This window comes from Sapajus apella, unplaced genomic scaffold (genome assembly GCF_009761245.1).
Source record: "Sapajus apella isolate SASKATOON/1434 unplaced genomic scaffold, GSC_monkey_1.0 scaffold200, whole genome shotgun sequence".
Classification (NCBI taxonomy): domain Eukaryota; kingdom Metazoa; phylum Chordata; class Mammalia; order Primates; family Cebidae; genus Sapajus; species Sapajus apella.
The window spans coordinates 560,835-575,404 of record NW_022437140.1 but is presented as its reverse complement, the minus strand read 5'-3'; the positions used below and the strand labels follow the sequence as shown (position 1 = coordinate 575,404).

Below are 14,570 nucleotides of genomic sequence, written 5' to 3'. Positions count from 1 at the left end.
AAACTCCGTCTAAAAAAAAAAAAAAAAAAAAAGAAACAAAATATTAATTTAAAAAAATAGGAGAATATGGGAAAAGGTTTATACTTTGCCTACCCCTCCAATGTCATCCCTTCCTGCCCCATCCTGCCAGCCTCATCATGCCACACTGAATTTTTTCTTCTGGAACAGAGTCTTATTCTGTCACCCAGGCTGGAGGGCAGTGGCACAATCTTGGCTCACTGCAACCTCCGCCTCCTGGGTTCAAGCAATTCTCTTGCCACAGCCTTCCAAGTAGCTGAAACTACAGACATGCACCATCATGCCTGGCTAATTTTTTTGTTTTAGGAGAGATGGGGTTTCACCATATTGGCCGTGCTGGTCTCAAACTCCTGACCTCATGATCCACCCACCTCGGCCTCCCAAAGTGCTGAGATTTGGAGGTGTGAGCCACTACTCCTGGCCAGTTCTGAATTTTTTTTTTTTTTTTTTTTTTTTTTGAGACAGCATCTCAACTCTGTCACCCAGGCTAGAGTGCAGTGGCATAATCATAGCTAACTGAAGCGTTGAACTCCTGAGCTCAAGTGATCTTCCCACCTCAACCTCCCAAGTAGCTGGGACCACAGGCACATGCAACTCCACCCCGCTAGTTTTTTTTTTTTTTCTTTTTTGGTAGAGGCCGGACCTCCCTATGTTCCCTATGCTTGACTCAAACTACTGGGCTCAAGGAATCTTCCCACCTCAGTCTCCTAAAATGCTGAAATTACAGGCATCAGCCACCATTTCTGGCCCATACTCAACTTTCTATTCTCCCAAAACAGCAGCTATTTCAGTCTTTACAATCTTGCATCATGCTCCTCTCAACCAAGCATATATTGCCCTGCCTCAGGTACAATGATATTCCTATCTTACCAGTGCCTGGGACATAGCGGGTAACTCAAAAAAACAACTGAATGACAGATAAATGAATGGACTGTCCCAGTTAACGGTAGCAATTTTCAAAATGCTAAATTACAAAAAAAGTCCCTGATAAAATCTCTTTTAATTAAGAACTAAAGAAGTAACTGCGGGCCAGGCATGGTGGCTCATCCCTGTAATCGCAGCATTTTGGGAGGCTGAGGAAGGCAGGTCACCTGAGATCAGGAGTTCAAGACCAGCCTGGCCAACACGGTGAAATCCCATCTCTGCTAAAAATACAAAAAATCAGCTAGGAGTGGTTGCACGTGCCTGTAATCCCAGCTATTCAGGAGGCTGAGGCAGGAGAATCACTTGAATTGAGAAGTAGAGGTTTCAGTGAGCCTAAAGCGTGGATTCCAGCTTAAGCAACAAAGTGTGACTCTGTCTCAAAAACAAAAATAAAAAGAAAAAGAAAAAAAATTTTTTAAATCACATAAAAAATGAAATAAAGCTCATTCAAGGGTAATCTTGAAGATAGTATTACCCTGATATCAATAACAGACAAAGGCATCACAAAAAAACTGTAGACTTACCCGGGCACGGTGGCTCACGCCTGTAATCCCAGCACTTGGGAAGATGGAGGCGGGCACATCACCTGAGGTCAGGAGTTCAAAATAAGCCTGGCCAACATGGTGAAACTCCGTCTCTACAACTCTACAAAAATACAAAAAAAAATTCAGGCATGGTGGTAGACGCCTATGCTCCCAGGTACTCAGGAGGCTGAGGCAGGAGAATCATGTGAGCCAGGGCGGCAGAGGTTGCAATAAGCTAAGATTACACCACTGCATTCCAGCCTGGGCCATAGAGCAAGACTCTATCTCAAAAAAAAAAAAAAAAAAAAAAAAAAAAAAATTCAGACTTAGGCCAAACAGTAGCTCACACATGTAATCTCAGCACTTTGGAAGGCTGAGGTGGACAGACACCTGAGATCAGGAGTTTGAGACCAGCCTGGTCAACACGGCAAAATTCCGTCACTACTAAAAATACAAAAATTAGCCAGGTGTGGTGGCACACACCTGTAATCCTAGCTACCTGAGAGGCTGAGGCACCAGAATCACTTGAACTGAGGAGACAGAGGTTGCAGTGAGCCGAGATCCTGCCACCACACTCTCCATCCTAGGTAATAGAGGGAGACTCTGTCTCAAAAAAACAAAACAAGACAAAAAACAAAAACAAACAGTAAAGAAAAAGGGAAAAAAGAAAACTGTAGACTTAATTAATCCTTCATGAATTAAGGCAAAAAATCCTCAAGAAAATACTGGCAAGCCAAAGCTAAGCGAGGTGGCTCATATCTGTAATCCCAGCACTTTGGGAGGCCGAGGCAAATGGATCACCAGAGATCAGGAGTTCGAGACCAGCCTGACTAACATGGCGAAACCTTGCCTCTACAAAAAAATTTAAAAATTAGCCAGGCATGGTGGTGAGCACCCGTAATCCCAGCTACTTGGGAGGCTGAGGCAGGAGAATTGCTTGAACCCGGGAGGCAAAGTTTGCAGTAAGCCAAGAGAGCACCCCTGCACTCCTGCTTGTGTGACAGGGTGAGACTCCATCTCAAAAAATATATGAACATTATGCACTAAAAGCTATAAAAAACTTTACAAAGATATTAAAGACCTAAAGATTGGTGTACAAATAATTCTGGTTTTTGCCATTACTTTCTTATTTATTTATTTATTTAGATTAAACCTCACTCCATCATCTAGCCTGGAGTATAGTGGTGTAATCTTGACTCACTGTAGCCCTGGCTTCCTGGGCTCAATGATCCTATAATCTTAGTCTCCCTAGTAGCTAGGATTACAGGCTAAAATTAAAATGACATTAACAAATGTTGATGAGAATATTAAGAAATTAGAACCCACAGCTGGGTGTAGTGGCTTATGCCTGTAATTCCAGCACTTTGGGAGGCTGAGGCGGGTGGATCACTTGAGGTTAGGAGTTCAAGACCAGCCTGGCTAACACGGTGAAACTCCGCCACTACTAAAAATACAAAAATTAGCTGAGCGTGGTGGCGGGCATCTGTAGTCCAGGCTGCTCGAGAGGCTAAGGCAGGAGAATTGCTTGAACCTGAGAGGCAGAGGTCAGAGTAAGCCAAGATCGTGCCACTGCACTCCAGCCTGGGCTACAGAGAGACACTCTCCGTTCTCAAAAAAAAAAAGAAAGAAAGAAAGAAATTAGAACCCACATAGGCTGCAGTAGGACTGTAAAATGGTACAGCCACTATGTAAAACAGTCTAGCAGTTCCTCAAAATGCTAAACATAGAATGACCATGTGACCCAACAATACCACTTCTAAGTATTTTCCCAAGAGAACTGAAAACATATATTTACACTAAAACTTTAATACAAATGTTCACAATAGCATTGCCCCTAACAGCCACAAAGTGGAACAAACAAAATGTCCGTCAACTGGAAGAGATAAACAGAAAATAATTATCAATATAATGCAACATTCAGCAGTACAATGGAATGAAGTATGCATACATACTACAACATGAATGATCCTGAAAACATTACGCTAAGTTAAAGAAGTCAGACACGAAAGGCCACAAATTACACAACTGTATTTATATGAAATGCCTAGAATAGGGAAATCCATAGAGACATAAACTAGATTAGTGATTGTGACGGGCTAGAGAAGACTGAATGGGAAATGACTGCTGGAAATGGGTTTACTTCTGGGGTGACAAAATGCTATGGAATTAGACAGTGTTAACAGTTGTTCAAATCTGTACCCTTTAAGAGGATGAATTTTATTTTACTTTTTCTTTTTGAGATGCAGTTTCACCCTATAGCCCATGACTGGAGTCCAGACTCAGCATCCCGAGTAGGTGGGATTAAAGGTGTGTGCCACCACGCCCAGCTAATTTTTTTTGTTTTTTTAGATGAAGTCTCACTCTGTTCAAGCAATTCTCCTGCCTCAAGTAGCTAGAATTACAGGCGTGCACCACCACACCCAGCTAATTTTGGTATTTTTAGTAGAGATGAGGTTTCACCATGTTGGCCAGGCTGGTCTCGAATTCCTGACCTCATGATCCACCCTCCACGGCTTCCCAAAATGCTGGAATTACAGGCGTGAACCACCCAACACCGACTAATTTTTCTATTTTTAGTTGAGATGGGTTTTTGCCATGTTGGCCAGGCTGGTCTCAAACTCCTGACCTCAAATGATCCGCCTGCTTCTACCTCCTAAAGTGCTGCAATTACAGGTGTGAGCCACGGTGCACGGCCTGCATGGGGATTCTTAATGAAGATAATTATTGCATTTGAGGGAGAAAAGGAATAATATTTATTAATTTCTAAATATCTTAGAATATACAATACCCTGGGTAATCTAGGGCATTTAGGGACCAGTATTTATTCCTCTGTGCTCCTCCCCCCTATTTTTTAGATTTTTTTTTTTGAGACAGAGTCTTGCTCTGTCGCCCATGCTGGAGTGCAGTGGCACGATCTCAGCTCACTGCACTGTCCACCTCCCAAGTTCAAGCGATTCTCCTGCCTCAGCAGAGGCCCCCAGGACTTTGGGTGGCCGAGGCAAATGGATTGCCTAAGCCCAGGAGTTTGAGACCTGCCTGGGCAATAATAACAAGACTGCCTCTTTATTTAAAAACAATCAAGCTGGCCGGGCGCGGTGGCTCAAGCCTGTAATCCCAGCACTTTGGGAGGCCGAGGCGGGTGGATCACAAGGTCAAGAGATCGAGACCATCCTGGTCAACACGGTGAAACCCCGTCTCTACTAAAACTACAAAAAATTAGCTGGGCATAGTGGTGCGTGCCTGTAATCCCAGCTACTCAGGAGGCTGAGGCAGGAGAATTGCCTGAACCCGGGAGGCGGAGGTTGCGGTGAGCTGAGATCGCGCCATTGCACTCCAGCCTGGGTAACAAGAGTGAAACTCCGTCTCAAAAAAAAAAAACAATCAAGCTAATATCTTACTTAGTATTATTTTACATAAGAATTTTTATAGTATGCCAAGTTTGAATGTATATTTGTTATACAGTTACCAATTTAAAAGCGGCCAGGCCCAGTGGCTCATGCCTGTAATCCCAGGGTGAGTAGGGCAGATCACAAGGTCGGGAGATCTAAACCATCCTGGCCAACATGGTGAAACCCCATCTCTACCAAAATACAAAAAACTAGCCGAGTGTGGTGGCGCATTCCTGTAGTTCCAGCTACTTGGGAGGCTGAGGCAGGGGAATCACTTGAACCCAGGAGGCAGAGGTTGCAGTGGGCTGAGATCGCGCCATGGTACGCCAGCCTGGCAACAGAGCAAGACTCCATCACCAAAAAAAGAAAAAAAGTTAAAAGCATACTGGCTGGGCACAGTGGCTCACCACTGTAATTCTAGAACTTTGGGAGTCTGAGGTGGGCAGATCACCTGAGGTCAGGAGTTCGAGACCAGCCTGGCCAACATGATGAAACCCCATCTCTACTAAAAACAAATTTAGCTTGCACATGCCTGTAGTCCCAACTACTAGAGAGGGTAAGACAGGAGAATCACTTGAACCGGGGGCAGAGGTTGCGGTGAGCCGAGATTGTACCAATGCACTCCACTTTGGACGACAGTGCAAGACTCTGACTCAAAAGAAAAATAAAAAATTGCCGAGCTGTAATCCCAGTACTTTGGGAGGCTTAGGCAAGTGGATCACCTGAGGTCAGGAGTTCAAGACCAGCCTGGCCAACATGGTAAAACCCTGTCTCTACCAAAAATACAAAAATTAGCTGGGCATGGTAGCAGGCACCTATATTCCCAGCTACTCAGGAGGCTGAGGCAGGAGAATCGCTAGAACCCGGGACGCAGAAGTTGCAGTGAGATCATGCCACTGAACTCCAGCCTGGGCGACAGGTCTGTCTCAAAAAAAAGGAAAGCTATGCTCTAAAATGGAAAGATTTCAAGACACACTATTATGTGAAAAAGGAAGACCAAGTGTGCATAATTTACTACCTTTCCCTTAAAAAAGGTAGTCTGTAGGGGAGCACAAGAATTAGAGGTGTTACCTGAGCAAACATGGCACACAGGTCACTGGACTGGTTAACTTTTCATGTATTTTTAAATCACATATCTATTCAAAAATTCAATTTGAAAAACTATAGCCTAAAAGCAAAAATTGATTAATGAATGCCTATTTCAGAGAATCCTTTTCCTTTAATTAAAACTATTAATTTCTTATTTGGTTGGATGTGGTAACCAGATTCCTATATGGCCCCCAATTATCCCAGCCTCATGGTATTCATGCCCTTGAGTATTTATTCCCTTCCGCATCTGCTTGGTCTGTGTGGGCAATACTTCATAAAAAGTTACTCTATCTTCTTGCTTGGTCTGTCCCTCTCTCTAGGATCACTCACTCTGGGAGAAGCCAGCTACCATACTATGAGCAGGCCTATGGAGAAGTCTAAGTGGGAAAGAACATGCCTAATACAAAGAGCTAGCAGCCATAGGAGTGAGCCATCTTGGACAGCGATCCTATAGCCTTCAGAGATTGCAGCCCTGGCAGACATCTTGACTATAATTTCATTAGAGAGACTGAGCTAGCACCATCCAGCTAAGCCATTCCATGGTTCCTTAGAAAATGTGAGATAACAGGCCAGGCATGGTGGCTCACGCCTGTAATCCAAGCACTTTGGAGGCCAAGGCACGCAGATCACCTGAGGTCGGGAGTTCAAGACCAGCCTGACCAACATGATGAAACCCTGTCTTTAAAAAGGAAAAAAAAAAAAAAAATGTGAGATAAGGCCGGGCGCGGTGGCTCAAGCCTGTAATCCCAGCACTTTGGGAGGCCGAGGCGGGCGGATCACGAGGTCAAGAGATCGAGACCATCCTGGTCAACATGGTGAAACCCCGTCTCTACTAAAAATACAAAAAAAAATTAGCTGGGCATGGTGGCGCCTGCCTGTAATCCCAGCTACTCAGGAGGCTGAGGCAGGAGAATTGCCTGAACCCGGGAGGCGGAGGTTGCGGTGAGCCGAGATCGCCCCCTTGCACCCCAGCCTGGGTAAAAAAGCGAAAACCCCCTTCTCAAAAAAAAAAAAAAAAAAAAAAAATGTGAGATAATGTTTATTCCTTTAAGCTGTTACACTTAGGGGTCTGTTAGACAGAAGATATAACCAATATAGCAAAAACATTCCATCCACAGCTCTAAGAACTTATGTTCTCAAAAAAACTGTATTAGAAACACTATACAAATTATTAGCATAGTGCTGGATATGAAAATCCCTAGTAAATCAATAAGACTGTAGTAGTTACAAGTTCTTTATCAAATATCTAGAAGCACAATAAGCTCTGATCAATAAATCACTTGAAAACACACATCTAGCTATATAATAATGAAACTTTGACTATATAACTACAGAAAATCATTAACTAAAATGAAAACCAGATTAGGAAAATATTTATGTCCAATAACATAAAAGTTTAATATATATAAAACATTAAATCCGAAAAGATACATCAGCAAAGAATATTGACACAAAACTCCTAGGAGAAAATAAAGACAGTAAATAAGTAGAAATTATTTTCTACAATAAAACTATACTAATTAAAGCAATCATGTAGTAGAATTTTTCACTCATTTAATAAAAAAAAACAGGCCAGGCGCGGTGGCTCAAGCCTGTAATCCCAGCACTTTGGGAGGCCAAGGCGGGTGGATCACGAGGTCAAGAGATCGAGACCATCCTGGTCAACATGGTGAAACCCCGTCTCTACTAAAAGTACAAAAAATTAGCTGGGCATGGTGGCGCGTGCCTGTAATCCCAGCTACTCAGGAGGCTGAGGCAGGAGAATTGCCTGAACCCGGGAGGCGGAGGTTGCGGTGAGCCAAGATCGCACCATTGCACTCCAGCCTGGGTAACAAGAGCGAAACTCCGTCTCAAAAATAAATAAATAAATAAATAAAAATTAAAAAATAAAAAAAAACAATAAGTGCTATCAAAGTGTGGGGCAATTGCTAAATTCATACACTATTTATAACTATGGGTAAAATCCTTTTAAAAAGCCATCCAGAAATAAGTACATCAAGACCCACCAATATATAATGATATTCCATTATCAGCAGTTTATCTTTCAGAAATAATATAAAAAGCCCGGGCATGGTGACTCACGCCTATAATCCCAGCACTTTGGGAGGCCAAGGCAAGCAGATCCCCTGAGGTCAGGAGTTCAAGACCAACCTCACCAACATGGTAAAACTCTTGTCTCTACTAAAAATACAAAAATTAATCGGGCATGGTGGTAGGCGACTGTAATCCCAACTACTCAAAAGGCTGAAGCAGGAGAATGACATGAACCCAGGAGGTGGAGGTTGCAGTGAGCCAAGATCTCGCCACTGCACTCCAGCCTGGGCAACACAGCAAGACTCCATCTCAAAAAAAAAAAAAAAAGAAAAAAAGAATAAATATAAAACCTGGGCCAGGCATGGTGGCTCACTCCTGTTATCCCAGCACTTTGGGAGGCCAAGGAGGGCAGATCACTTGAGGCCTGGAGTTCAAGACCAGCTTGGCCAACATGGTGAAACCCCATCTCTACTAAAAATACAAAAATTTGGCATGAGGGCACATGGCTATAATCCCAGCTACTTCGGAGGCTGAGGCACAAGAATCACTTGAACCCAGGAGGTAGAAGATGCAGTGTGCTGACATCATGCCACTGCATTGCAGCCTGGAATAAGTAAGGCTTGGAACTGAGTAAGGCTCTGTTCCAAAAACATAAATACATACATACATACATAATAGTACCTAGCGGGGCACAGTGGCTCACGCCTGTAATCCCAACACTTTCAGAGGTCAAGGCAGGAGGATACCACTTGAGCCCAAGAGTTAAAGACTACCCTAGACAACATAGTGCAATCCCATCCCTACAAAAACTATAACAATTAGCTGGGCATGGTGGCACACACCTGTAAACCCAGCTACACTTTGGGAGGTAGAAGCAGGCAGATCACTTGAGGTCAGGAGTTTGAGAACAGCCTGGTCAACATGGCAAAAATCCGTCTCTACTAAAAATACAAAATTTAGTCCGTGCAAAGTGGCTCACGCCTATAATCCCAGCACTTTGGGAGGTTGAGGCAAGTGGATCACAAGGTCAAGAGACCACAACCATTCTGGCCAACATGGTGAAACCCCATCTCTACTAAAAATACAAGAATTAGCTGGGCCTGGTGGCATATGCCTGTAGTCCCAGCTACTCAGGAGACTGAGGCAGGAGAATCACTTGAACCTGAGAGGCAGAGGCTGCAAGAGCTGCAACCATGTCACTGCACTCCATTATGGAGACACAGCAAGACTCCATCTGGAAAAAATAAATAAACAAAAGAACTTGGCCGGGCGCAGTGGCTCAAGCCTATAATCCCAGCACTTTGGGGGGCCAAAGCAGGCAGATCACGAGGTCAGGAGTTTGAGACCAGCCTGACCAATATGGTAAAACCCCATCTCTACTAAAAATACAACAAAACCAGCCGGGTGTCATGGCGTGTGCCTGTAGTCACAGCTACTCGGGAGGATGAGGCAGGAGAAATGCTTGAACCCAGGAGGAGGAGGTTGCAGTGAGCCAAGACTGTGCCACTATACTCCAGCCTGGGCAATAGAGGGAGACTCTGTCTCAAAAGAAATAAAAATTTTTTAAAAATAATAAAAGAACTTAACTACCACTTAACAAACGTACTACAACTGCATTTTTAGAGGGAGACACCGTCTCAAAGAAAATAAAAATAAAAGAACTTAACTACCACTCAACAAATGTACGGCAACCACATTTCCTTTTTTTTTTTTTTTTTTTTTTTTTAAGACGGATTCTCACTCTGTTGTCCAGGCTGGAGTGCAATGGCACGATCTCGGCTCACTGCAACCTCTGCCTCCCAGGTTCAAGCAATTGTCCTGCTTCAGCCTCCCATGAAGCTGGGACTATAGGCGCACACCACTACGTCCGCCTAACTTTTGTATTTTTAGTAGAGACAGAGTTTCACCATGTTGCACAGGCTGGTCTCGAGCTCCTGACCTCAGGTAATCCACCTGCCTAGGCCTCCCAAAGTGCTGGGATTATAGGCATGAGCCACCACACCCTGCCAGCAATTCTTTATATATTGTGTTGTGGTATGATGGAAGTGCTGTTCCCCAATATACTAATTATAAAAACAGACTTAGTATTTCCAGTTGAACCAACTACAATGTTAAAGAAATGCCTTTGGGCCGGGCGCGGTAGCTCAAGCCTGTAATCCCAGCACTTTGGGAGGCCTAGGCGGGTGGATCACGAGGTCAAGAGATCGAGACCATCCCAGTCAACATGGTGAAACCCCGTCTCTACTAAAAATACAAAAATTAGCTGGGCATGGTGGCGCATGCCTGTAGTCCCAGCTACTCAGGAGGCTGGGACAGGAGAATTGCCTGAGCCCAGGAGGCGGAGGTTGCGGTGAGCCGAGATCGCCACTGCACTCCAGCCTGGGTAACAAGAGTGAAACTCCGTCTCAAAAAAAAAAAAAAAAAAAAAAGAAATGCCTTTGATATATACAACCATAAATTATCAATTTATAATCAGATTTTTAAAAAGAAATGCTTTTGAATGTAAAATTCCAATGACAAATTAGTGTGGCATTAATGTCTGTTATTTTCACTGAGTATAGACACAACTTGCACATCACTTACTTTCACCAGGGAGCCCCAAAATATCCAATTACAGCATCAAGAGAAATCAGAGATGACACAGAAAATATAGCCCCATAATTTACAAAGAAAGATTACCTTCAGACTCATTCTGGTATGTGAGGGAATATCATATAACCAGTAATTACTTTTAATTTAATCTAATGTATAAATATAATTGTTCATCCTCCAAAGTAGATTTTATCTTTCCAGCAATCACTAAAAAAGTATTATGGTATTTTATATAAGGTCACTGGAGATGTGAAAGGAACTTTAGCGGTCTTAATAAAGTAATTTCCCCTAATAACAGCAACAAACATTAAAATTTATTCCAATTTACTAAGAGAAAATCACAAGTATGTAAGCTTTTATTGGTTCCCTAACAAATTATCTAAAAATGGAAGCAACAATTTCAAAGTCTGGTTTGTGGCCAGGCACCATGGCTCATGCCTAATCCTAGCACTTTGGGAGGCTGAGTTGGTGGATGGCCTGAACTCAGGAGTTGGAGACCAGCATGGGCAACATGGCGAAATCCCATCTCTACTAAAAATACAAAAAATTAGCCAGGCGTGGTGGGCGCGGTGGACGTTGCAATGCGCTGAAATGGCACCACTGCACTCCAGCCTGGGTGACAAAGAAAGACTCTGTCACAAAAAAAAAAGTATGGTTTGTATACACCACTTTAAAGAATGTAGATCATCTATAATATGGGTCCCTAATGCCTTGGCCGTGGACCAGTACTGGTCCTCAGCCTGTTAGAAACCAGGCTGCAAACCAGGAAGTAAGCAGCAGGCAAGGGAGCATTATCGCCTGAGCTCCCACTCCTGTCAGATCACGAGCGGCATAAGATTCTCAAAGGATCGTGAACCCTATAGTGAACTGTGCATGCAAGAGATCTAGGTTGCGAGCTCCTTATGAGATTCTAACTAACGCCTGATGTCTAAGGTGAAACAGTTTCATCCTCAAACCATCCCACTCATGCCTATGGAAAAATTGTTTCCCACAATATCAGTCCGTGATGCCAAAAAGGCTGGGGAATGCTAATCTAGAATATAGAAAGAACTCTCTCTGCATGGAATCCTCCATAAAAACCTGTAATCCCAGCACTTTGGGAGGCCAGGCACGTGTATCACCTGAGGTCAGGAGTTGGAGACCAGCCTGGTCAACATGGTGAAAGCCTGTCTCTACTAAAAATACAAAAATTAGCTGGGCATGGTGGCAGGGGCCTGTAATCGAGCTGCTCAGAAGGCTGAGGCAGGAGGATCGCTTGAACCTGGGAGGCTGAGGTTGCAGCAAGCCAAGATGGCATCATTGCACTCCAGCCTGGGCAACAAGAGCAAAAGTCCATCTCAAAAAAAAAAAAAAAAAGCTATTGACATAACAGCTTAGATGAATCACCAGGAAATAATGCTAAATGAAAAAAGATAAATACTCTATAAAAAGATAATCCCGGCCGGGCGCGGTGGCTCAAGCCTGTAATCCCAGCACTTTGGGAGGCAGAGGCGGGTGGATCACGAGGTCAAGAGATCGAGACCATCCTGGTCAACATGGTGAAACCCTGTCTCTACTAAAAATACAAAAAATTAGCTGGGCATGGTGGCGTGTGCCTGTAATCCCAGCTACTCAGGAGGCTGAGGCAGGAGAATTGCCTGAACCCAGGAGGCGGAGGTTGCGGTGAGCCGAGATCGCGCCATTGCACTCCAGCCTGGGTAACAAGAGCGAAACTCCGTCTCAAAAAAAAAAAAAAAAAAAAAAGATAATCCCAAAGGCTACATACTAGGTTACATCATATTTACCTAACATTTATGAAATGACAAAATTTTAGAGAAAAAGATTAGTAGCTGGCAAAGGCTAGAGATGGAGGGGTTGGGCCAGGCATGGTGGCTCCCGTCTATAACCCCAGCACTTTGGAAGGCCAGGGCAGGCGGATTACTTGAGCTCACAAGTTCAAGATCAGCCTGAGCAACACTGTTAAAACCCCATCTCTACAAAAATTAGCTGAACATGGTGGCAGGCACCTGTAGTACCAGCTACTCAGGAGGCTGAGGAGCCTGAGGTGGGAGGATCGCTTAAGCTTTGGATGCAGAAGTTGCAGTGAGCTGAGATTCAACTACTGCACTCCAGCCTGGCTGACAGAATAAGACCCTGTCACATACGAAAAAGAGATGGAAGGATTGCCAAGAAGATGGATGTAGTTACAAAAGGGCTGGCAACAGGAGGGATCCTTATGGTATTAGAAATGTTCAGCGACTTTTTTTCTTTTAAGACAAGAGACATACACCCAGGCTAGAGTGCAGTGGCACAATCTCAGCTCACTGCAACCTCCGCCTCCCAGGTTCAAGCGATTCTCCTGCCTCAGCCACCCAAGTAGCTGGGATTACAGTCATGAACCACTACACCCAGCTAATTTTTTTTGTATTTTTAGTAGATACAGGGTTTCACCATGTTGGCCAGGCTGGTCTCAAACTCCTGACCTCAGGTGATCCAGTGGCCTCAGCCTCCCAAAGTGCCAGGATTACAGGCATGCGCCACTGCACCCCGCAGATATTTAGAAACGTGACAGCAGTCATGTATATACTAACCTATACAAGTGATAAAAACATGAAGAACTTAATACACACACAATGAAAGACTACCAGTAAAACTGGGTATATCTAAAATATAACCTGATAGAAATACAGATTTAAGGAGAAAAATACAACTTAAGGACATTTGAGTAAGATGGATAAATTATATGAATGTCAATACCTGAATAAGATTGGTGAAAAGGCCAGATGAGGTGGCTCATGCCTGTAATCCCAGCACTTTGGGAGGCCAAGGCGAGCGGATCACCAGAGGTCGGGAGTTCAAGACCAGCCTGACCAACATGAAGAAACCCTGTCTCTACTAAAAGTACAAAATAGTCAGTCAGGCATGGTGGTGCATGCCTGTTATACCAGCTACTCGGGAGGCTGAGGCAAGACACTGGCTTGACCCTAAGGCAGAGGTTGTCGTGAGCTGAGATCGCACCATTGCACTCCAGCCTGGGCAACAAGAGTGAAACTCCATCTCAAAAAAAAAAAAAAAAAAGATAGGTGAATTATGGTAGGGAGCAGTAGTTCATACCTGTAAACCCAATACTTTGGGAGGCTGTCGGGCAAATCACTTGAGGCCAGGAGTTCCAGACCAGCCTGGCCAACATGGTGAAACCCCATCTTTACTAAAAATATAAGAAATTAGCTGGGCATGCTGGCACACACCTGTAGTCCCAGCTACTCAGGAAGCTGAGGCAGGACAATCGCTTGAACCCAGTAGGCAAAGGTTGCAGTGAGCCAAGATCACACCACTGCACTCCAGCCTGGTTGTCAGAATGAGACTCCGCCGTCTCAAAAAAAAATAGAAATTCCATGGGCAGGCTGGGGACGGTGGCTCATGCCTGTAATCCCAGCACTCTGGGAGGCCAATGTGGGCGGATCACCTGAGGTCGTGAGTTCCACATCCAAATCTATTTTTATCTAAATGAAAATTTATTTTTCTTTTTTTTTTTTTGGAGACGAAGTCTCTCTTTGTAGCCCAGGCTGGAGTGCAGTGGCGTGATTTTGGTTCATTGTAACCTTCACCTCCCAGGTTCAAGCAATTCTCCTGCCTCACTGTCTCAGTCTCCTGAGTAGCTGGGATTACAGGCACGCGCCACGGCGCTGGGCTAATTGTATTTTTAGTAGAGACGGGGTTTCACCGTGTTGGCCAGGCTGATCTCGAACTCCTGACCTCAGGTAATCCACCCGCCTCAGCCTCCCAAAGTGCTAGGATTACAGGTGTGAACTACCGCGCCCGACCACAAATTTCATAAGAAGGGCCGGGCGCGGTGGCTCAAGCCTGTAATCCCAGCACTTTGGGAGGCCGAGGCGGGTGGATCACAAGGTCAAGAGATCGAGACCATCCTGGTCAACACGGTGAAACCCCGTCTCTACCAAAAATACAAAAAATTAGCTGGGCATGGTGGTGCGTGCCTGTAATCCCAGCTACTCAGGAG

General features: G+C 44.4%; 1 protein-coding gene and 1 long non-coding RNA gene across 16 annotated transcripts in view; both read right to left on the bottom strand.

Moving 5' to 3' along the window:
- The window catches only part of NSD1 (nuclear receptor binding SET domain protein 1), a 159,392-nt gene that overhangs the window by 131,102 nt on the left and 13,720 nt on the right, over positions 1-14,570 (bottom strand). The gene's annotated exons all lie outside the window — the stretch shown is intronic.
- Positions 4,840-14,570, bottom strand: part of LOC116543932 — a 13,434-nt gene continuing 3,703 nt past the window's right edge. The window contains exon 2 of the long non-coding RNA XR_004265759.1: positions 4,840-4,966. This is a non-coding gene — a long non-coding RNA (uncharacterized LOC116543932). The remainder of the gene's footprint in view (positions 4,967-14,570) is intronic.